This window comes from Bidens hawaiensis, unplaced genomic scaffold (assembly GCF_021521415.1).
Source record: "Bidens hawaiensis isolate Kalapana, Puna unplaced genomic scaffold, B.hawaiensis_p1.1 tig00050279_1, whole genome shotgun sequence".
Classification (NCBI taxonomy): domain Eukaryota; kingdom Viridiplantae; phylum Streptophyta; class Magnoliopsida; order Asterales; family Asteraceae; genus Bidens; species Bidens hawaiensis.
The window spans coordinates 33,735-58,166 of record NW_027499003.1 but is presented as its reverse complement, the minus strand read 5'-3'; the positions used below and the strand labels follow the sequence as shown (position 1 = coordinate 58,166).

Sequence of the window (24,432 nt, the reverse complement as noted above, 5' to 3'; positions counted from 1 at the left end):
TTGGACCAAGAGATAAAAACTTAGCACATCAAATTGTCTACAACGATATGGTCAATTCATTATCCAAACACCCATGGGAATGCTTATGATGTTCATCAACTTGCCTTTCGAGCTCGTTTTAGTTCTAGGAAAATCAGAAATCAAACTGCTAACTTAGTGGTGGCCGGTTTGCACGAAGGAGGTGGATTAAAAACGCTAAGCTTATCCATTGTCACGACCTTTTTCTGTTTTTCTACCATATAATATTATTACTTACCTTGTTTTGTTTTGTATAAAGATGTGGTTGTACACGGTGGTAGGGACACTATCGGGGCGTATACTACTTTTGCATTCTTGATGCCAGTTGGAGATGTGGTGGCATTCGTTGTATAATCTAGTGACGGCATCCATATTCGGCCAACGACCACTAGTTGGGGATTATGTGTGTCGTAATTTGTAGGGCACATTCTTCTCGTATGCAACCGGTATTTCTGTTTAAAACCAAAATTATAACTAGTTAATTAACTACCAATATGTTAAAATACTAGTTAATGTTGTGTTGTAAGTAAAATAAAATTAAAGCAGAAATTAAACCTGTAAGTGGCTTTTAATTTCATCATTTGTAAGCCCATCCACCTTCATAAATTCCCTTATTTGTTTTGGTGTTGCTACTGCCCAAAAAAAAAAAAGAAAATGCTATTATTTTTATGTGTTCATGTAATCATGTTTTTTTAAGGAAGACACAAAACATACCATGAGCACCACCAAGGTGTTGTAGTGCATTAAGGAACCTTCGGTGCAATTCTTGAGATCAACACCTTCTTTCTTTCTTATTAGATTGCTCTTTATCTTCACCATTACTTCCGCCATCGGTGTCGGCTGAGGTTTTTTTCTTCGGGAAACGACGAATAGTGCCACATACGTTTTGGTTTTCTTCCAATGACAACAGCGTCTTCGATTTGAAATCCTAGAAGAGCGAAATATAGTAACAAAAACTAATCCAGTTTTTAATCAAAGATGAAAATTTTATTTGATTAATTAAGTACCTCTTCAAGAGGTGGATCCGGGGTTTGAATTGATAGTTGCGTAAACGCAAGCCAATCTTTGCTACAAATGTTCTTAGATTTATGAGACGAATGATGCTTTTGCTGTGGATGATCATCAACATCTTCATGTGTAGAAAACATTGATTTCATGGGGATAAATTCTTCCAAATCTGGACAATCATTAGATGTTTGATCAGAATGATCATTACCAGATTCTGTGTTCCCCGCGGTCATTTGTTGTTTGCATCTTTCAATAGCTGCCCCCAACACCAAACAAACAAAATCCCATTGTTAAAACTTACCAAAAAACAACAACAACAACAACAAAAAAAAACGCTAAAAAAATATATCAGCACAACCTACGATTTACCTGATACTGAAAAAAAAATTTGCATACGGTGAAAAGTTAATGATCATTTACCTTGAGAAACAAGCTCAAGACAAAGCGGAAGCTCACGTTCAAATACTCAATCTTTTTACGCTCTTGTTCTAAAGCTCGAATATAGTCTTGATATTTATGCACTTTCTCTCTAACTTCACTTGGATTATTGTAGAGAACCATTCTCTTAGTTATTTCCTTAAAAAGTGTTCCCACGTACTTTTGTTGGATGAGACTGACTGTGAACTTATAATGGAAATAAACTTGGGATAGTTTTGTCTGTGAACATAGGGAGATACGGTTAGTATGAGAAGACAAGGATCTTAACTGGACTTAGGAACAGGAATAAACTTAGTATAAGGTATAAACGAAATCGGAGAAATCGAAAGGTGTGGAAGTCGGCGTGTCGTGTATCAAACGGACCTTTTAAATGCACATGACTATATATATAAACACAAATTAATATATATATAATTTTATATAGTTTGGATGATTATTAATAATTTTTTTGTTAGCTGCAAATAGTTGTATAATATTTTTTTTAATGATTTGGATAATTCAAATATATTCATCTAATCTAATCTAACAATACTAATAAAAACAAATAATAAAGATGATGTGGCAATCTCACATTTATTCTTAGTCTAATCTATCTTCTCATTCATTCTACATATCCATGGGTTATGCGACAAAACCATTTTGACAAATGAGTTATAATATCCTTTCAAATATTTAACAATACTAATAAAAGCAAATAATAAAGATGATGTGGCAATCTCACATTCATTCTTAGTCTAATCTATCTTCTCATTCATTCTACATATCCATGGGTTATGCGACAAAACCATTTTGACAAATGAGTTATAATATCCTTTCAAATATTTCATCTCATTCATCCTATCTCTCCATGGGTAGAGTTAAAATAATCTTGGCAAATGGGTTATAATTTTCTTTATAATTCTCTAATTTCTCATCTTATTTGTCCTATATATCTATGGGTCATGGGTCAAAACAATTTTAACAAATGAGTTATAATTTCTATTCTAATTCTCCAACTCTTATCTCATTTATCATAACCATCCATAGGTAAGGTCAAAACAATTTTGGCAAATGTTGTATATAAAGAGATTTTTTCTAATTTGTAAATTTAAGATTATAGACTTTTTATTATTTGTACTATATATTTTATTTTTTACCTTTAATTTTGTTCAGCTCTTTCAAATAACGGACCTTATTTATTTTAATTATTTGACAAATCCCTTGTAATACACTTGTACAAAAGCTAGTTTTATATATAGAAGGAGTCAAACAAGTGCAGTTTTTTCCAATATATAAAAATCTCGCATTACTATTTGTATTTTTTTATTGGCCTATATCATAATTAATTGAAATTTAAAGCTGCTTTTATACAAAAAGATATATATATTTTTGTTTTCAATAAAAAACATAAGAATTCATTTAATATTCTTTTGTGACAATGTTCATTCTTAAATACCTTTATGAAAACCTTTTTTTTAATAGAAGATGGTAGCTGCTAATTTTTTGTATATTACAACCTTTTCATTTTATTTACTCATTACAAGTTACACTTTTTTTTTTCATAATTTTATTACACACAAGGGACAAAAATATTTAGAGTTAATTAAAGGCAAAATTACTAACACTACTAAAAAAAATGCCTTCAATCACACGCATTGCGTGTCATTAAAGAGTGTAGATGACACGCAAATGCGTGTCATTGAAGCCCCCGTCATAAAGTGAATATGACACACATCTGCGTCTCATGCTTAATGACACGCATTAATGACACTCATTTGTGACATGCGTTTATGACACCAACATACGACATGCATTTGTGCGTGTCATCGTATATTTTTTGTTTTCAAAAAAAATATATTACTCTTTTTACACAATTACTAATATTTACATTAATGACACTAATATAACAGCAAAATTATGCATTTCATTTCTTAATTAGACATCGTAAGTCAAAATATTACAAATATTCACAAAGTTAACAAAAATATGGTTAGCACTCAATACCATACATATCAGTACCGGAAAATAAATTGCGTCGCATAACTCGACCATTTTTCTCGAACTGCATCAAAATCCGCCTTTGTGTATTCCTCTTTGCCTCCCCCAACCCAAGACAAAAAATAAACAACGAAATCGTTACAAAATTTGGCTGAGTCAAAACGAAGTGGGTCATCCTCTAACCCTTCATAACCGTCTTTTGCCAACCTCTTCCTTGCTCTTTTAGACTTGCATTTAAATAAAATATATTAATCTATGTATCTCTCTCTATTGTAGTATATATAGTTGATACACAAGGACCATAAAGCAACAAACCTTTTTTATATTTCTGAGCAGCTTCATATGCTTTTCAAACATTACTTCCTTAACAGCATCAAGACCACATTTTTTAACAAGTATTTCCAAGAACTGCTTCTGCCACCACTAATCATCCCAATCATGTTGGATCTGTTCATTACTCGTAAGGTGTGCGAAGAAAAAAAAGTTTCTTACCTATGCCAATAGAGTATCCCATGCAAAGCAATCACCATTTGAGTAGCTAAACACAAGAACAGAACTCCTATGGCTACCAAGAACAAAAACTGAGTAATCTATACACGCATCACATATAAATTATAAATGGATATATAAGAATTAAAAAAAAAATCCTTACTTTGGTGATAGAATGGCCTCAATAATCAGAAGCATTAGAAGTTTTCCTAAAGAGAGACATGTTGTAAACCATTAAACCCATATCATTGTATAATGTATATATTGAAAAAATGAAATTACAACTCGAGTATCAAAGCTTCATAGCATCATAATCCTTTTATGATGCCATTTTTTCAAACAAGTGGATCAGTAATTCCAGTTTAAGTCACGTGTTTTACTATCATTAAATACTACTTTTAAAAGTCCTGTATAACTTAGTTGATATATATAACACTATTAAATTATAACAAGATTAACATTATGAAGCATTCATTCTGCAAGTTATGAAAAACTTAATGGGCCAAGAATTCAAAAAACATCAACTATCTAGTTAGTACATTAAAAACAAGGTACTATGAACGGATCTGATTGCTAATAAAAATTAACATTGAACAACGAAATTTGCAAACAATACTGCAGAACACAAACTTTGTAAGAACTCCCTTTAGTGGTTAAGCATAAACCCACCTAGTGACACATTTTTTGTAAAAACTCCCTTTAGTGGTTAAGCATAAACCCACCTAATGCATCCCCAGGTCAGGCATGCCCAACTAAAATATACATAGCCATAATCCAAAACCAAATTTAAATATCCCTACAAATATATACAAAATCAACGGCCCGGTTCGATTTGTTCCGATTGGTTTCCCTATAAACTATAAGCCAAACTATTCATTACGGTCTCAAAACTTTCAAACTAACCAAATTCTTTAAGATAATCGACCGCGAAACCAAATCGTTGACCAGTTTGAACGGTTTCACAATTTTAAACCAAACCCTAAATACCCCTACTGCCCAACTAATCCGTATTTATGGTGTTTACCGAATTTTCTATAGTTCAAGTACCAAACCAAGCATTTTTGGTACCGGTACCAAGTTTTTAAGAAAATCGGGATCGGCACCGTTACGGTATCGAGCTCAACCCTATTAAAAACAATTTTTATGGATCAACAAACTAACACAACACTGTAACAGTTGAGCACAAGTTTAGAACAATATATCATTAAATCAATCAATAAGCAAGTGGCAGGTTTATCAGCATATGTCTTAAAGATGAAGTTGCACTCCTACAATCGAAACAAAAAAAAGACTAATTCATTGGCTCTATTTATCTCATACATGACACATGCCATGTACTCTAGCTGGTAGTATGTTTATTTTAGGCTCTTCAAACAACTACTTGAATTATCATAAATGTAACAAATAATAAGTGGCTCACTGTTCAGTTGCAGATGAGAAAGCATGCGTTCTAGCCTAGCTTTTATAATCAGAGAGAAACAATTCCTTTTATTTCACAATAGCCAAAATAATTGTTCTAACCTAGCTTTTAAATTCTTCTTAGCCTGATTTGAACTAGGGTTACAAAACAGAACAATTAACATCAAATTACTGTTACTATTATACAAATTAACATCAAATAAAAATGAAATTGAGTGTTGGTGTCACCTCAAATCCGTTTCACTTTCGAGGCTTCCGAAATAAATCGTCGGAGAAGCGTATTGACGTCAGATTCGAATTCGATTCCGGCGAAGTGTGAAGTGGCAATTAGGGTTAGGACTCCGAATGAGGTGAAAACGGCAAGATAGAAGAAAGGGAGGCGGTGAGAGAGAAGAGAGGGAGATAAGAGTTTTTTAGGTTTACAAATGAATTGAAGAGGCGTGTAATTTTGAGAAGTAATTGGGATGGTATTATGTTTTTATTTATCTGGAATGAAGGATGACACAGACGACACGCATTTTCTGATGCTGTACCCAGTCTTTGTTTTTTTTATTCTTTTTCTTTATTTATGACATTGAATCGATGACACACAAAAATGCATGTCAAAAATTTTAAAAATTATGACATTTTTCAATGACACGCATTTGCAAGTCATTAATCATTGCGTGTCATGGTGCGCATGTCATTAAAGGCCCTTTTCTACCGTGTAAAGATTTTTGTGTGCAAATCCCAGCTATTCTATGATGAGTTTATATTAAGAAACACTAATAAACATTAACCTATCTTTACAACTGGAACAAACTTATTTAACCAACAAATAATCTAGAATTGTTTTATTGTAGTTCAGAAAAAAAATAAGGATCAAAATATCAAATTAACATATTACTATTATAAAAAAGAGAGATCATAAAATAATGAAAATTAGTTTATATAATACTTATCTTCTAGCGAAAAACATAGTTAATACTAAGAAGCAAGGGTATATATAAATTTGTAATGGAGTTCATGGAAGAAGGTTGGTAGGGGTAGTTTGAATATTCGACGATCCCTATTGTGTTGAGTATGCATCGAGGTGACCCATTAATTGCAGATAAATTCAAAGGTGTCCTCCAATGTCCCTTTTTTTTCCGTTTGTTTTTGATCTTTCTATAGCTTCTTCCGTATTAATCTATATTCTCTCCAACGACCTTAAACACTATTAGGGGCCACTCCATTCACTCTGGGAGAGAATCAGGGATGGCTCATCTATTTTAAAGGCCTAACGGTAACTAAAAATTAAAGCGTTTTTCTGAAAGTCATGTTATGAACACTCCTCTTTTGCCCGGGTTTGAAACCAATCATCTTACGTTAGTTTGCTAACTTACTAACATCAATAAGGGTATGTTTGGTATGACGTAATGGAATGGATGAGGGAAGGAAATGGACATGGGAATGGAATAGACAAAGAAATGAAATAGACCATTACCATTTTTAAGACCTGCACACTTTAACAAGACCACTAAAACGAATAAAAATAATCATAAAAATATTGAATCACGCATACGTGTTATGAAGCGTTGACTCGTCAAATAATTTTAATAATATTGATAATACGATAATAACTCTAATATAATCATTGTTATATTATAATATAAATAATAATAATAATATAATAATAATAAAATTAATAACAGTATTATAATAATTTGATCATGTAATAATAATTATAATATAATAACAATTCTAATATAATAATAATCATAATATTTTATTATTATTGGTGTTTTTGTATTGTTGATTTCATTTCTTGAAGGAATGAAAAAAACACATACACTTTAAAGAATGAAAATTCTATATTTGGAAGGAATTTAATTCATTATGGAATGGTTTATTCCATTACCATATGACAACTAAACATGGTTTTTTCTTTCTTTTGGAATGACTCATTCTATTCCGTCTCTCATTCCTTTCTACCAAACGCTACCTAATTGTTCTATAACACAATTCACATTTTGTTACGAAGTAGCAAAAGCTAGAAAAAAGAAAGAAAAAAAAAAGCAATCAATCATCAATTTGCATAAACAGATTCCACTAAAGCTTCACTTTCCTTATAAGTCACCCCAATTTAGTAATATATATATATATATATGTATATATATATATATATATTATTAAAAAAATACATTCTAGCTTCTGTTTATTGGTTTATTTTTCTATTTTCATAAATAACAAGCCATTATAGAATTTTCTTATCAATAAAATAATTCAATAATAAAATAAATATCTATATATATATTATTAAAAAAAATACATTCTAGCTTCTTCCTATTGGTTCATTTTTCTATTTCCATAAATAACAAGCCATTATAGAATTTTCTTATCAATAAAATAATCAATAATAAAATAAATATTTAACATTAAATTTAATGCATCTTTAGTAAAGTTTTAATTACATGTTTATACAACTACATTGAATACATTAAAATATGTTGTGTAACCCTAATTATTTTCAAGAGATGGTCATACTTGTACCTTTGTTGTTTTAAATTTTATATGTTTATTGGATGATTTCTATATTTCCACCCATGACGGCCACGAGTCAATTTGATTCACTTTCAAAATTCATATTCTAGCCAGTTTTGCAAATCTAGATATTATCAAACAATGAAAGGTATCGAAATCAAAATGGATAACATTATGCCATATCCAACACATTTCATATTAACCTATTATCGATCAAATAAGTAATAATTTTTTATTCTATTTTTGAGTGTTTGCGTTTATTTGATTTTAACAAAGTCTTAACAATAATGTATGTTTTCATATATTTTATATTTCTCTCACCATTCCGTCCATGCAAAAGTATTTATGTATTCCAAATCTTTATCCTCTTTACATCAATGTTTGTAATTTCATATTTTATTACTTTTTAAGTTACCCTCACTATAAGTTGTTTATAGCATGATTTGAATACCATTTATGCATTATCAACCTAACACACTTGTTATTATGAAGAATGGCCAAAAGTCAAATTAAGGTTAGTGGGTCCGGTGAACCTATTCTTTAAAAGAATATAATATTCTAGCGTTTCTTGTGGTGTTGATTTTACTATGCTCTATTGTGATATTGTGAAACATTTTTGTAAAGGAAAGAATGATACAACAATTAGAGACGTACAAATATAACTATATATGATCTTTCATGATAAAAAATATTTTAATTTATGATTCTCTCTCTCTGTATGTATATATATATATATATATTATTTATTAATTATAATATATTATTTTACAGTTGAACAAATTTTATAAGAGCATATATCGCTCTTCATTTTAAGCCTATGTCATCCTAAGGTACTGCTAAATTGATGCATTAACTATCTGTTTTAGGTCAAGCAAGACATGGATGCATCAACATTGTCTACAAGGAAATATTTGGTGGTTTATGGAGTTTATGTTATAAAGTTTTAAATTTTGTTTGTAAACATTCTACTATGTAACTTTATTTTTTGTAAGTTCATGTTTTGCAGTATTTTCTTTATGAATAAATATCAATTGCAGTTTTATGTCATAGTGACATCTCAAAAAACATATTAAAAAATATCTTGTCGTTTGAAATTATATGCGTGTATTTGACAATTTCTATATTTCCACCCGTGTCGTACACGGGTCAATAACCTAGTTTCCAAATATATTAGCCAGCTAAATGTACAAATATATAAACCAATTTTTTAGATTTGGAGGCCCTTAATGGGTGGAGGTCTAAAGCTTAGGCTTCTATACTTACCCACCAGCCGGCTCTAAGGAGAGTGCGTGGGGCGGATGCCTTGGTCCTATGGACAACACCGGCCTCCCTCAACTCTGTGAAAAGACTTTCCCGATCGGGGTTATTGTTAGATAGATATTTTAGCGTAACAGGATTGATTTGTCGACCAATATAATTTCTAATATACATTAAACAAGTTAGGAGGTGCAAACGCACGCTTGTTTTAGTTTATCAAAATGTTATCGGCGAAACCCCTAATGTACGGGGTTCCAAGGGGGGTAGCGCCCCTGATAGCAGGGTAAGCGCAGAGCCCTTGGCTAGAGTCAAGCCAAAGGCAACTAGTTACCAAGCCTTAATCTGTATACCCTGATCGTTAGGTTGAGTTCAAAGATTTGACTCTCAAAATCACATACTCGTTCTTAATCTCGTCTAAATTTTATCCGATTAATATATTTGGAGAATCACTAAATAATTTCAGCCTGAAAGTGCAAACGACTCTCAGATAATTCAATTTATTCAATTGCGAAATTCCCTAACATTATTCGCGATGCTCTCGAGCCTCAAGCTCCAATGGTAAAAAAATTGGACGTTAACTAGCCATTTTAAAGAAATATATGTAACTTATAAAAACCAAACTATTCGTCAATAAATGCCAATCTAGTTTTTACTTTTTTTACACCATTCTCAAACCACACACTAAAATTTCATCCCACATGTATTTTTTTCAATTGGCCAATTATCGTTTCCTTCAAATTCCGATGATGAAGCTTTGGATGCGAATGTTGGGCTAAATTATAGGTGTTATGGAATAATGGACTTGTGGCCCATTATATTTGAGGCAGCAGTCGTGGATCTATCAACCTTCAAGTGTATATACTTTTCTCATATAAAGTTGTGTTCATTTTATGTTGCATTATATAGATAACTTCACTACCATTATTACAATTGAAGAAACGTGGATCGACTCACTGGTAGACGATCTACTTTCCTCGGGTGTGATTATGCTATTCCACCGATGGATTCCTGGGATCTGGATTCTTCCACCTACAAAATGAACAGCACCGTAAACTTACCCCTCAGAAAGGGACAGAGGGGTCCTCTTTGGGGTAACCCTCCGGTGTGAGAATAAGAATTTGTAGGAGAAGATAATAATATGTGAGAGTAAGGAAATTGGAGTGTATTGCTTAATATAGCTGAATACTGTGTGATTGGATGTGATTCTGTCTGCCTCTCCTTGTGGAGTTGATGTGGTATTTATAGTGCTAGGGTTTCCACTGATTGGGCTCAGCCTTGTTGGTCTCCTCCAATTGCTTTGCGCCACGTGTCCTCTGGGACACCTGGTGCTTTTTCATTGGTTATGATCACGTGGTAGCACATGGGTTTTGCTGAGTTGTCCACCTTTCATTGGCAGCTGTCAACATCAGCATATTCTTATTCCTTAAAAAGATATCTTCTGGAAGGTTGTCTGACGTGCACAATCAAGGTTGCCCTAATCCTGATTTGGATAAGGACGAGGTTGATTATGTGCATGTGTGATACGCGCCTATCCTGAGGATGCGCGAGGTCTTCTCTTTATTCTCACGCGCAGATGTTTCATGCGCAAATGTGATATGCACAAGCATGTGATATGCGCCACGCGCGGATGCGCCACGCGCAGATGTGATATGCGTGAGCATATGTGATGCGTGAGCATATGTGATGCGTGAGCATATGTGATATGCGCCATGCGCATAGGTTTTGGCTTTGTGCCTTCATAATGTCTTGATTTCAAGCCTCTTGTCTATATCTTGTGGGTTGACCCGCCTCGCTCGGTGTTGAGGCGGGTACATACCTCTTCAAGCCCCCCCAGTCCAATGTGTGTCTTGTCTCGCGCGAGCGAGGTAAGATAGATATTAGACTTGATAGTTTGCTCTTTTAATGTGGTTTGTCTTTTCTTCTTGCTACTCATCGGTGCGCGAAATTCTATCCTTTTGGCTGAAAACAAAAAATCGTCCCTGTACGTGGTTGGTTGTTGCTGACATGCGTCAGTGATGGAGACGTGTCAGACCTTTCGTGTGCTCGAGGTGCTACAGTTGCCTTTCATGTCCCCTCACATAGTGTCAGGAACACGTGTCGCGCTCGCGTTGGTCCGTACCTGCGAGTGGTGGCGCGTGAACTATGGTAGCAGCTGTATCGTTTCTTTTCGTGTCCCCTCACACAGTGTCAGGGACACGTGTCGCGCTCGCGTTGGCTTACACCTGCGAGTGGGGGCGCGTGAAGTTCGTTCAGTGCCAAATTTTCTCTCTCCTGGGCCTATAAAAGCAAGCCCTTAGAGCTTTTATTCTTCATCTTCTTTGTTGTTTATTCGAAGCTTTCCTTTCTTTCGTTCTTATTCCGATTACTTATCTTCTGCTTCCAGATCTCTGTTCTTCAGAAGCATCCTTCGTCCGTTTTTACAGTTGTATGTCTGATAGCTCAGACAACACAATCTCCCCTATCCATCGCCGTGTGAAATCATTAGTAATGTCTACATTGAAGAAGACCGGCAAGGGGAAGAAGGCTGCTGAGGCCTCATCGGAGGAGGTATGGAGTGGGATGAGATCACCTGCAAACTGAGGCAGGCCGATTTTGACAGCCTTATCGCCTCTCAGGGTTTTCTCCCTGAGTATGGCTGCATGCTGCCGGCGGCCGGGCAAACGGCGGCGGACCCGCCCACCGGCTATATATCCCTTTACTGCCATTTTTTCACCCACTGCAACCTTCGTCTCCCGATGACAAGGTTTGTGGGTGCGGTGCTTAGGTTTTATGGGATTCATATATCCCAAGTCCATCCGTTTGGACTCGTGTGCATGACTTATTTTGAGTTCATGTGCAAATCTCAGCGCAAGGAGCCCACCCCTCGGCGCTTTCAGTTTTTTTACAAGCCCAAGATCCAAGATTCTTGGTTCTCATTTATTCCTCGCAGTCAGAAGGTCAAGTGCTGCACTGTTTCATTCAAGAGCCTTCATGACTGGTCTGAGAGATTTTTCTATATAAGGGCTGGTGTGATCCCCATCTGCATGACCATGCGCGCGATCTCTTCTGCGCCTGCGGATGTGGGTGTCCTCAAGAACCCAACTGGCGCTTGGGTAAACAAGTTGACTGCCGAACCATCCCCCACCAAGAACATTTGCGAGGAGGCGCTGGTGGGGGTTGGCATGAGCAGGAGGTGGGCCGACAGCGCGACTGAGCCCGTTATCCAAGTTGACGGCTTGTGTAAGTTAATCTCATTCCATTACTTCTGCGCTAATGTACTTCGTTTTGCTGATATCATTTGACTTGTTTTGTGCAGTCAGCAAGGAGTATGTCCACGCCGCCTATGACGAGCATATGGAGGGTGGCTCCGTCGCGCTGGGCGCTGGGGAAGTTGGTTTCCCCGATCGCTTCGATGACATGTTCATCCCTGTTGATCTGGGATTTGTCTTTGACAGCGATGCGCCTGGTAAGCCTTTGTACTTATGCTTATGCCTTTATAATACCAAATTTGGCTAACATTTCTGTTGCACTTATTGTAGATGCGCTCGAGAACTACGAGCTGGAGCTCGCGGAAGAGGAGGAGGAGGAGGCGCCCCAACTAAAGCGTAAAGCTAAAGGGAAAACTGGCGTAGGGGCCAGTAAGAAACAGAAGAAAGATGATGCCCCTGTTGTTCAGGATCCTCCTACTCAGGTGAAGGGACTTGAGAAAACCCAGGTGTTTACCACCAAGTTTTCCTTGTCTTCCCTGCCTCAAAAAGTGGGCCGACCTCCTGTCCACACGAGGTATGGTGCGACTACTTCCTCCCTTCGCGCGGCGGAAAAGGGAAGCAGCGTTGCGCCTTCGACCGGTATACTTTGCTTATCCTTTGCTTATCTTTTATGGTTCTATGAGCGCGATTCCGATAGAATTACTAATGAATCTTTGCTCACTCAAATGTTTGTAGAACCGGCGACCTTGGTGGATCAACCCCAGGCGCAACAAGGTGCCGCGCCTGCGCCGGAGGTCGTTTCGAAGTCCCCTGTTTTACCCTCGAAAAAGGGTAGAATGGACTTCATGGCGATGTTTGACTCGCGAACGGAGTTGCGCCAAGGTATGTATTGCGCTTTTATTTTCTGACTTTTTTTTTAGATCAAGTCATGAACCATTTCTTTTTGTTGATTTTTTCATAGGAGTCATTGCTGGCGTACAAGCTGCTGGCGGCACTCCTCGCGCCGGTGCCAGCGCCGTTGGTACTGCTCCTGCTCCTGCAAGCGCTGAATCTCCCCTCATCGGGATTACTAAGGAGCAGGAGGCCGTTTTACGCGCCGACCTGGCGGCGTCGAGACCTTCCTCACCTCCTCCTGCGCGCAGCCCTCCTCGCGAGACTGATTTTGGTTCAAGGTCGCAGGAGAAAAGGCCTGTTTCAGAGGAGGATGAGGAGGTTCAAGTTGAAGGCTCCGACAGTGGGGGCGCCAGCCCTGCAGCGCCACGAGGTTTCGTGGCGGAGTCTTCTCGTGGGCCTGGCGCTGACTTTTCTGCTTCATCCCCGCAGGTATAGGTTCGTTTTTGCTCCGCTACGCGGATTTCCATCTTAGTGTTTTGATGACTTAGATCATTACTTTGTGTTTGCAGGAATCCGATCACATTTACCGCCCGAGATGGAATATTACTGAGGACAGCACATTTCAGTCCATGGGTGTGTGTGCGGAATTCTGGGCTCATTCTGTGCCTCCAGCTGAAAGGAGGTTCCAGGAGGACCGCGCTCGCGATGACTTGCTCAACGATCATCTGTTTGCTGGGTCGGCCTTCTTTGCTGCCTCCCAAGAGCTTCGCTATGATTACGTAAAGGTACGTGATGCTCTTGCGGAAGCCAAGCAAGAGGCTAAAGTGTCTGCTTGGCATCTTTCTGATGCTCGAGAGAGAGCCGAGAAGCTCCAAGCAGAGCTCAGTGAGAACAGAGCAAGTGCCAACAGCGCCTTCGTGAAGCGCGGGCATGAGCTTCAGGCTGCGCGGGAGAAGCTACAGGCGGCCGAGGCGGACGCGGCCAAGTACGCGCGTAGAGTGCGCGACTTGGAGCTGGACGCGGAGGCGCGTGACCAAGCTCTTGTCCAGTCTATAACTGAAAAATCATCACTGGAGAGTGAGGTTGCGCGCCTGAAGAAAGAGCTGGCGGCCGCACAGGCCGAGAAAGATGAAGCCTTGGCGACGGCAGCGTCTAGCCAGGAAGAACTTGATGCTGCGCGAGCGGAAAAGGAAGAAGCCTTGGCGGCAGCAGCGTCCGACAAAGAGGAGCTGAAACAGACTAAGGAAACTGTTGAGTTGTTAAACTCTCAGATTCCTTCTCTCGAGACGTCTGTTGCTTCCCACGCGCAGGATCGCCAATGGCTAATCTCACAGGGTATGACTCGTTGCGCTTACGCGATGAAATACTCAGACGAGTTTCAGGCCCTTGTGATGGATTGCAACGCTGCCGCGCGCTTGGTGGGTCGAGCTGAAGGGTTTAAGGATGGCTATGAATATGGCATGCTGAAGAAGAACCCATCCGACTACCCTTATCAGAGCGACGTTGCCTGCGCGGACATGGCCGCGATGGGGGAGAAGTATTTGAATACTCCCATTCCCATCCTTGGGCAGGTATTTTAACCTTAATGATATTACCTTGACTTATTTTCCAAGTCTTTTTTGTACTCATATTTTTCCATATGATTTGCAGATATCCGCGCTTGCTGACCAGCCCGACCTCGGCGCGCTAAAGAAATTACTTGACGAGTGCGAAGGGGCTGGTGGCGGCGATGATGGCGCGGGGAATGCTGCCCCTGCTAGCGGCTCTGGCGTGGCCAAATGATCCGCTCCTGACACTACTGTGATAGAAGACTCCATTCAGGACGAACAACTTGACTATGGTCAGTTTGGAGATGACGAGGAGCGGGCTGCGCCAGATGCTGAGGGCGGTGATGAGGACTATGAAGAGGCTGACGTCGACGTGGAGACTTGAGAAGCCCTTCATGTTTTTTTTATTTTTATTTGTAGTTTTTATCTCATCATCTTGTAAACTTTGTAAATTTCAATGCTTTAGAATGAAATTTTGTTTTTCCCTTCCTCGCATCTTGCGCATTCCCCATTCATCTCTTTATATTGCATGTTTGCTTGTTGAATATAAGATATGCTTGCACGTTGAAATAAGAACAAGGTTGTTATGAAATTATTATACTTAATCCTTGTCATATTGTAAGTGATTTTGCCATATCTTGATTATGTTGACACGTGCCTTGGCGTTTTCATTATTCCTCTTTTGCGCGACGTTATCGCGCGTTTATTATATGGAATTATGAGTTTTTAGCCTTTACTTGTCAATATGTGTTACTCAGATATCCATTACAATTTCATGCGCGACGTCGACCTGAGACCTTAACAACTATGTTTTGGCATTTGCTTTGCCTTAGTTGTGCTTAGGTATTTTTATGGTCAGGCTGCGCAGCATGTAGGATGGATGTTGTGAGTGATTTGAGCTAAGGCTCACATTGTTGGGCTAAGGCCTGAGCTAAGGCTCATATTATTGGGCTAAGGCCCTGACGTTTTAGAGTTAAGACTCGTTAACGTGTTTGAGCTTGAAGCTCGCGCATGTATGTTTTACTTCGTTTTATTTCGTTTTGATGTCAATACAATGTTGTTATATTGCTCAAAATTAATAAAGGGAAGTGTGAAACATGTATGCAAAAGGTAATAGAATCCACATTAAGAGAAGATAGCGCGTATCATTATTCATAATGGCCTAAAAAGCCTTGATTACAAACTTGACAATTTTTACATGAAACATTTTCTAAGCTGTGCCGCGTTCCATGCGCGCGGGATCTTCTTTCCATTCAAATCTTTTAAGGCGTATGCGCCTTTTCCCAATTCTTCCAAGACTTGATAAGGTCCCTCCCAATTGGGGGACATTTTTCCCGGGGGTATCGCGCGGCTAGCTTCATTGTTTCGAAGGACAAAATCATTTTTCTTGAAGTGGCATTCTTTCACGCGCTGGTTGTAATATTTTTCCAGTTTTTTCTTGTACTTGGCTTCACTGATGATAGCCGCCTCTCAGCGCCCTTCAAGTAAGTTGAAATCCAACCTCCTTTCGCGCTCGTTATCAATCTTGTTCATCATGAGCACTCTATGGGATGGGCATCCAATTTCTGCTGGAATCATTGCCTCCGTTCCATAGGTTAGACTGAACGGGGATTCGCCATTGCTGGTTTTGCTTAATGTCCTGTGTGCCCACAGGACATTAGGTAGCTCTTCGACCCAAGAATGGGATTCTCCCTCCAACCTTTTCTTCAGCCCATTTAACAAGCTTTGGTTCGCGCGTTCCACTTGGCCATTCCCCTGAGGGTGATAAACTGAAGTGAAAATTTGGTTGATGCGCAATTCCTTGAGCCAGCTGGATATCTTCTTGTCAGTGAATTGCTTGCCGTTATCGCTAACAATTTCCATGGGCAAGCCAAAACGGCATATGATGTGGCTCCAGATAAACTGCTTCATCGCTTCTGCTGTGATTTTTGCTAGTGGCTTGGCTTCAACCCATTTTGTGAAATAGTCTACTGCCACTACCAAAAATTTTACTCGCCCTTGCGCTTGCGGAAGGGGACCCACAATGTCGATTGCCCATTTGTGGAAAGGCCATGCGGAGGTCACTGGAATCAAGTTGTTCTTTGGCCGCATGGTGTTTGGCGCATAGCTCTGACATGCTTTGCATTTTTGGATCTCTTTCAGAGCGTCCAAGTACATGCCTGGCCAATAGTAACCTGCGCTCATTGCCTTGGCAACCACCATGCGCGGGCCAGCGTGTATTCCACAGATTCCTTCGTGTATCTCTCTGATCACATAGCTTGCTTCCTCAGCATCTAGGCATTTCATGAGCGGCCCAAGATAAGAGCGTCGATATAATGTGCCGTCAAGGAGTTCATAGTTCTGCGACTTGTGTCTTATCTTCCTCGCCTGTGCGCGATCGTCCGGTACCTTTCCCTCCTTCAAGAATTTCATTATTGGAGTTATCCATGATGAAGGGGTTGTATGAGTTACAAGGACAGACTTCGCTACCACCGACGGGTTGCTCATTACTTCTACCCTGACATCTTTGCCAAAGTGATCGAAACTGGTTGATGCCATCTTGCTCAACGTGTCGGCAGATTTGTTTTCACTGCGCGGAATATGAATGATTCTGAAGCAGTCAAATTGGTCGATGAGCTTTTTCGCCTGCTCTAGATATAGAGGCATGGTGTTCTCCTTGGCATCATAAAGGCCATTGACCTGTGCTGCTACCAAGTATGAATCAACATGTGCCTCTAGCTTTTTAACTCCGAATTTGTGCGCGATGCGCAGCCCAGCCAGCAGGGCTTCATACTCAGCCTCATTGTTGGTGCTCTTGAAGTCCAACCTGATGGCATAAGTATATTCATGATTCTCTGGATCCACCAGCTTGAGACCTGCGCCGGACCCTTCGTTGTTTGAAGCTCCGTCAGTGAACAATCTCCAAACATTTTCTTCATCATTGGCTCGCGGAGGGTCTACCTCGCGCTGAGCCTCTTCAACTCTTCCTTCTGGGATTTCTGCGATGAAATCAGCTAAAACTTGCCCCTTTATTGCTGGACGGGGCTTATAGGCGATCGTGTGTTCACCTAATTCCAGGGCCCATTTTGTCAGCCTTCCCGAGAGCGCGGGGCGCCGCAAGACTTGCTGGATGTTGTAACCAGTTAGAACTTCAATAGGATGACCATTGAAATATCTATGAAGCTTGCGCGACGCGTGTGTTAGTGATAAAACTAACTTTTCCATGATGGAGTAGCGCGTCTCAGGATCTGTCAGCACCCGACTCACATAGTATATTGGCGTTTGGATTCCCTTGCGATCCACCAACAATACTGCGCCGATGGCGCGCTCTCCTGCTGATAGGTACAATGTCAAGATTTCACCAGGAAGTGGAGCTGTGAGCGCGGGCAAATTTATCAAACACTCATTTATCTCACTGAAAGCTTGCTCGGCCTCAGAAGTCCATTTGAATTGGCTTTTCTTTAAGCAATTTTTCAATGTATTAACGAATGGGGTAGATTTGCTTGCATGGTTCGCTAGGAACCTGTTGATTGCTACCAATCTCCCATTCAACTTTTGGACTTCTTTCATGGTGGACGGCGAGGGCATGTCAAGGATGGCCTCCACCTTTTCTGGGTTCACCTTGAAACCATCCTTGGTGACCATTACACCTAGAAAATTTCCCTCTTGTACGCCGAAAGTGCATTTGCTCGGATTGAGCTTCATGTTAACTTCCTTTAGGCGCCCAAGGGTTTCTTCGATGTCTTTGAGCATTTGTTTTTCCTCCCAGCTTTTGATCACCAAATCATCCACATAGACTTCTAGGTTTCTTCCAATTTGCTCGCTGAAAACGGCATCCATAAGTCTTTGGTAGGTGGCGCCCGCATTCTTCAAACCAAAGGGCATTTTTGTGTAACAAAAAACACCCTTGTCGGTTCTGAAGGCAGTCTTGTCCTCGTCTTGTGGTGCCATTTGAATCTGGTGATAGCCCTTGTAGGCATCCAGGAAACATTTGAGCTTGAATGGCGCCACGGAGTCCACCTTTGCGTCGATGTTTGGGAGGGGGTAACAATCTTTTGGGCATGCTTTGTTGAGGTCCTTGAAGTCAATGCACATCCTCCACGACCCGTTACTTTTCTTTACCATCACAGGATTGGCTACCCACGTCTGGTATCGTATCGGGCGAATGATGTTTGCGCGCAGTAGATCCTCAACCTGCTCATTCATGGCCCTCGCTTTCTCATCCCCCATGACTCTCTTCTTTTGAGCAATTGGCTCTACAGACTTGAACGTGTTGAGAGAATGTTGTGCCAGGTCACGCGGAACCCCAGTCATATCAGAGTGTTGCCACGCGAAGACCGACATATATGCTGTGAGCAATCTTTTCATTCTCAACCTCGTGTCGTCTGTTATCGTTGCGCCAATTGTGATTTTCTGCTCCGGGAATTTTGGGTTGAGAATCCATTCCTCTGGCGCGTTGTCTGCCATTGGAAGTTTCATTCTCCCTTCCCGCGGAGTATTTGTCAATGCACACAAATGATCTCGGTATACAAAAGTTACACCTGTTGGTGTTGGGAACCCCAACGCGCCGTGCGCTGGCGACGGTATGGCGTTAAATTGGGCAATCGTTCCTCTACCCAAGATCATATTGTGGCAAGAAGTGGTGGGCAAGACCAAGAAGTTGACAACTTCGGCTCGCTTGTGTTTCTCATCCCCCATAGTTAGCTCAAATTGTATTTGACCTAGGGGATGAATGATTTCATTTGAAACACCAGAGATTGGTGCATTCACAATTTCAAGCCTTGCTTGGTCTGCCGGATCCAGTTTTCTGAAACATTGCTCATACATGATGTCTGATTCGCTGCCAGTGTCCACCAGGACTTTTGACACTTCGTAATGAGCAATGTGTGTAGTGATGACAAGAGGACTGCTGATAGAAGGGCCTCCCCTGATTCTTGGGAAGATTACTTGTTGCTCGCGCCAATCTCCTTGGATTTGCGCGCCTCTCTTTCTTGATGTTTGCCCTTGCCTTCCTCCCTCGGCTACACAGATTCTTTTGAACTTTTTGCTGGCAGAGGCTCCTTCTGGTTGTTCACTTTCTGGTCTTGGGCTTTTCACCAGGTGAGCCAGCTTGCCTGATTTCACATCCTTTCAATTGCATCCTTCAAGTGATGGCATGCATCAGTGTTGTGTCCTGTGGACATGTGAAACTCGCAGTACTTGCCACTGTTTGATGATCCCTTGTAGTGTAGTGGCTTGGGGCTTTTGAACTGGACATTCTCAGTGCTTAACACTTGTGAAGGTGTTTTAGTGAGGGGAGTCCATATTCTTGGCAGAGGTCTGTTAGGATCTCTGCCGCCTTCCCTCTTGTCACCCTCCCCGTGATTACGAACGTCTTTTTGGGGCTGGGGTGAGCTTGGTTGCGCCTGCTTTTTAGCGGAAGAAAAACTAGTTGGTTGCAACCTGGACCATACAGTGTTCTGTTTGCTCCTTCTTTCGTTGCTGCGCGGCGCCTCTGCTTGATGCCCTCTTTCTCTCGCTCTATCTTGGGCAATTTGCTTTTCATTTCTCGCGAAGACTCGCGATGCTTCCATTAGCTTGGCCCAAGTTGTTGGCATGCCATCTCTGCTTACGAGAGCTCGGCGGAGTTGATCACTGCGCGCGCCTTGTATAAAGGCCACGCGCAATAGTTGCTCAGTGATACCTCCGATTGCCAGAGACTCCTGATTGAAACGAGTGATGTAGTCTTCAATCGTTTCATCATTCCTGCGCACGCAGTGCATGATGTCATCAGGGTCGCGTGTGTGTCTGCGCTGTTGTACGAAGTGAGCTTGGAACTTTTCCAATAGTTCCTCGAACCCATCGATTTGCCCAGTAGGCAAGCTTTCAAACCAGACACGCGCCGCGCCCGTGAGGCAGCGAGCAAACATGTGACACCATGTTGGCATCGTCCAGCTTTCTAGGTTTCCAGTGTTGTAAAAACCTTGTAAGAAATCGTCTGGATCTGTTGGGCCGCCATATTTGCCCAAACCACTTGGCATATTGGTTTTGTGCTGAATGGGGGACTTCGCGATGCGCTCAGTGAATTTTGAATGTTTCACCAAGATGGCTGGCTTGTACGGTGTGGTTACGTCCACTTGCCCTCTCACTGGTGGGCTATACGGTGTGTGCAGATCCAGATCGGCTCTGGCTCCGGGCGCCATGTTCATGTGCGCGCGGAGCTGTGAGCCTCCTGCCTGAGTATCTCGCGTCTTCCTGACGCTGTGCACTTCTTCATCACTAAACTCAGCGTGTTCAGTGTGAACAGAGTGACCCTCTTTCGGCGCGCGCGCCCTTTTTGTTCCTTGAATGGCTTGCTTGTCAAACGCTAGCCTTTGTGTTAAGTCGGCTAACTTTTTCTGTTTGACCATCTCATTGTACTTGTCCATTAGACGTCGTTGCTCGTTTATGAGCCATTCTTTAGGGTCATTGGTTTCATCTTCTGGACCCATTGGTCCTTTTTGTTTCGCGCCGGCAAGATTTTGTAACGTGAGATCGTCTGGAGGAGTTTCAGTCTGGCCATGAGGAGTTGTGATGAAGGGACGGTTACTGGTGGTGCGCGTAGAATCACGCGGCACTCTCAGAAACTGCTGTCCCTCATTAACATCCTCACGTTCAATATCCTCCAGAACTTGATCGACATTACGAACGCCAGAAACCATGGTGAGAATTTGTTTTTTTTTTTTAGAGATCTGATGAGATCTTGTTGCCGTTGTAACAGTGGATGGCGCCAATGAAGAAACGTGGATCGACTCACTGGTAGACGATCTACTTTCCTCGGGTGTGATTATTCTATTCCACCGATGGATTCCTGGGATCTGGATTCTTCCACCTACAAAATGAACAGCACCGTAAACTAACCCCTCAGAAAGGGACAGAGGGGGTCCTCTTTGGGGTAACCCTCCGGTGTGAGAATAAGAATTTGTAGGAGAAGATAATAATATGTGAGAGTAAGGAAATTGGAGTGTATTGCTTAATATAGCTGAATACTGTGTGATTGGATGTGATTCTGTCTGCCTCTCCTTGTGGAGTTGATGTGGTATTTATAGTGCTAGGGTTTCCACTGATTGGGCTCAGCCTTGTTGGCCTCCTCCAATTGCTTTGCGCCACGTGTCCTCTGGGACACCTGGTGCTTTTTCATTGGTTATGATCACGTGGTAGCACATGGGTTTTGCTGAGTTGTCCACCTTTCATTGGCAGCTGTCAACATCAGCATATTCTTATTCCTTAAAAAGATACCTTCTGGAAGGTTGTCTGACGTGCACAATCAAGGTTGCCCTAATCCTGATTTGGATAAGGACGAGGTTGATTATGTGCATGTGTGATACGCGCCTATCCTGAGGATGCGCGAGGTCTTCTCTTTATTCTCACGCGCAGATGTTTCATGCGCAAATGTGATATACACAAGCATGTGATATGCGCCACGCGCGGATGCGCCACGCGCAGATGTGATATGCGTGAGCATATGTGATGCGTGAGCATATGTGATATGCGCCATGCGCATAGGTTTTGGCTTTGTGCCTTCATAATGTCTTGATTTCAAGCCTCTTGTCTATATCTTGTGGGTTGACCGCCTATCCTGAGGATGCGCGAGGTCTTCTCTTTATTCTCACGCGCAGATGTTTCATGCGCAAATGTGATATGCACAAGCATGTGATATGCGCCACGCGCGGATGCGCCACGCGCAGATGTGATATGCGTGAGCATATGTGATGCGTGAGCATATGTGATATGCGCCATGCGCATAGGTTTTGGCTTTGTGCCTTCATAATGTCTTGATTTCAAGCCTCTTGTCTATATCTTGTGGGTTGACCCGCCTCGCTCGGTGTTGAGGCGGGTACATACCTCTTCAACAATCTTAATCAAAATCAGTCGTTCGATCAAACTAGAAACGAACTACATGAACCTAACACGATACTCGTGGGTTGTTTTAGTCTAAACGAGATCAAGTCAGGTTAGAATCAAACCCCCAAACACATTTAACTAAACATGTCTGTATCAGGTCAATCTAATATGTTTGTAGATTTTACTTTCAAAATTTATTAAGAGTTATTATAAATCAACACGTATTAGATAAAAGAGAATGAGCACTAATATATAACTTATAAAAATCTGTCTGAAATTTTCGTATTAAATGAGCCATAAACATGCAATGACGTGATTTTTAAGCTCATATCTAGCTTGCTTCAATACAACTTAAACTGGAAATGTGATGGTAAGATATTTGCATAAAAGATAGTCCTTGTTGAACTTATTTGATTAAGTGAAGCAAGAAACCGAACACGATATTGCATAAACATTATGCCACTCTTTTTATTAATAATAAATAAGAACAAAATACGCTGAAAGAAACAAATAAACCATGTGTCATTTATAGGCCACATGAAACTTAAAAAGAAAAACATGCTCGAACTAGGATGGGGAAGGAAATTTAAACAACTTCTAATTCTCGTTAAAATAAATTTCATATATAAATCTCCATCATAATAGCTCATTGAGATCTTCCGTATCACTCTTACACTTTTCGTATTAGTCATTCGTGTTGGTATTGCACCAAGTTTTAGAGTACTTTGTCATAAACAGAAAAAATTAGCCCCATGTTACAGTCAACTATTAATTATGTATAGTTGTATTTGTTAATGACCCCAGTATTTACGTTCTATTGTTGATTAATAAATTATTATGTGGTCCTGTAGGTTCCCTGGACGGATCGCACGAGATATCGCGGTCTACTCAGGTGCGGAATCCCTGCGTAGATCGTTACGAGTATAGAACACAAACACACGAATACACGAAACACGTTATATATTAATAACCGAACACGTGATATGATATCACTGTTACAAAACACACGTTACCAAACAAACTCGATAACTTAACAACTCACGAACTGATTGATTAACCAACAACTAAACCAGCCGTAACCTATCAATATAAATACACGACAACTTCGCCTGATATGTTCAGGCGAAGTTGTCCATAACTTCGCTTGTTCAACAAGTTCGCCTAGGCGAACTTGTTGACAACTTCGCTTGTACAAAAACATAAATAACATTACAGACTCGATTACAGACACTAGACTATGAACTACTGACACTTATGCACCAACAGACTCCCCCTTGGCGGTAGCTTCATATCTCGATCTTTAAGCTCTTGTCTTGTAATCCTGTATCTTCACGCATGCACTCCTTCTCTAACACATACCGTGACTACTCGCTGATATTTCCTTGCTTCATCCTTCCAAGAAGGAATATAGAATATCCTCTTTTCATTCAACACTTGCAGATCAGCTTTCGATAAGTTAACAAGATGCATCAGATCATACACCCTCAGCACTTCTTGTTCGTCTTCGTCTTCCATCACGGCTTCAGCAGTCTGGCAATCAACGTACCACCATTTTAGATTCTTCAACACATCTTGAGGCATAGTCTTCATTGGAACCTCCTTGATGCATCGGATCGGTTTGTACTTCATCACCATCCATGGCTTGCCATCTGCTCTCATTCCCCTTTCTGTATCCTCCACGAGCTTTCCCTTCTGTGGCTTTAATAATTCAAACTTCTTCTCTTTTATGCTTTCTTTCCACACGATCTTCCCAATCACTCTTGCCATGTTGTCGTCACTTCTATTAATCAGGCCCAACCTGGCCAAATCCTTCACCTCACATTCCGGCAACGTATTGAGAGATCTCAGGGTTCTTTTGAAGTATTGAATACCATCATAACGCTTCACCACAAACAACTTTATCTGTTCATCAT

At 40.5% G+C, this 24,432-nt stretch overlaps 1 pseudogene across 1 annotated transcript; it reads right to left on the bottom strand.

The window, feature by feature from the left end:
- On the bottom strand, window positions 1-1,587 carry LOC143598448 (transcription factor HRS1-like; annotated as a pseudogene). Its single transcript, XR_013147113.1, has 5 exons — window positions 1,447-1,587; window positions 1,026-1,282; window positions 733-946; window positions 574-650; window positions 1-470 (listed from the first exon to the last, which is right to left on the bottom strand). The product of XR_013147113.1 is annotated as a transcription factor HRS1-like (transcript).
- Between the last annotated feature and the right edge of the window lie 22,845 nt (window positions 1,588-24,432).